Raw genomic sequence first — 1,360 nt, forward strand, 5'->3', positions numbered from 1 at the left:
CCACGTGGTGCATGCATGGTGCATGCACATGGACTTGGGAGACATATTTGAGCATAAATTGAAGAATATGAGTCCAAATTGAACGAAATTTTGTGTGCATGGTTGTTTTAATGTAAAGAAGGGGTCTACGAATTTAAAACACAAAAAAATAAAAATAATTATTTTTTTACAATTTTTTTAAATAATTAAAATATTAAAATGTTGAAAAAATAGAAAATCGGGCAAAAACACAATTCCAATGGCAATGGATGGTTGGGAAGTATATATTATAATTTTTGGGAGCAGGTGTGGGTGTTTTGGGGAGAAAAAAAATGAAAAAAAAAAAATTGGGCACCGGCTACCAAGAGGTGTGCCCACGTGGTGCATGCATGGTGCATGCACATGGACATGTTGATTGGTGCACACATGCCATCCACCAAGTGCACACATGAGCACCCCGGATCCACATTGTGAAACTCAACACACCCACAAGTGCACACATGAGCACCCCCCATGTGGTGCATGCATCGTTCATGCACATGCACATGTTGATTGGTGCACACATGCCATCCGCCCAGTGCATGCACATGATGATTGGTGCACACATGCCATCCGCCCAGTGCACACATGAGCACCCCGGATCCACATTGTGAAACTGAATCCACCCACAAGTGCACACATAAGCACCCCCCATGCGGTGCATGCATCGTTCGTGCACATGCCATCCGCCAAGTGCACGCACATGGTGATTGGTGCACACATGCCATCCACCAAGTGCACACATGAGCACCCCGGATCCACATTGTGAAACTCAATCCGCCCACAAGTGCACACATGAGCACCCCACGTGCGTGCGGATGGTGTGCACCTAGCCTCCGGCACGAACATTGAGAAATATCAATGGCATCACACATGAGCACCACACGTTGTGCATCCACATTGTTATTTCTCATGCCAACCACCAAGTGCATGCACATGGTGAACAATATGTTGTAGAATGATTCAAAAGAAATGTGTTATTGTAATTTGTAGTTTTGAAATGAATACATCAAATGAACCAATCTTGAACGAGACAAAAGAATATTCAACAATAAAAACCGTCCCAAGTAAATCTTTATAAAATGAATAACGAATATGTTATAAAGTGAAATGAAACAATCTTCCACAGAATAAGAAACGTGGTATTGTCATTTAACGTTATAAAATGAAGCAATCTTGAACAGATAAAGAAATGAGGTTTTGTAACTTTTTGTTATAAAGTGAAGATATCAAATGAGTCAATCTTGAACGAGGCAAAAAATACCTGGACACTAAAAACCACTCCTATTTTACGGCGTAGATTTGATTAATAACAGTAGGGTGTGAGAGATGGGGATAGAGA

Source organism: Humulus lupulus, unplaced genomic scaffold, assembly GCF_963169125.1.
Source record: "Humulus lupulus unplaced genomic scaffold, drHumLupu1.1 SCAFFOLD_662, whole genome shotgun sequence".
Taxonomy (NCBI): Eukaryota; Viridiplantae; Streptophyta; class Magnoliopsida; order Rosales; family Cannabaceae; genus Humulus; species Humulus lupulus.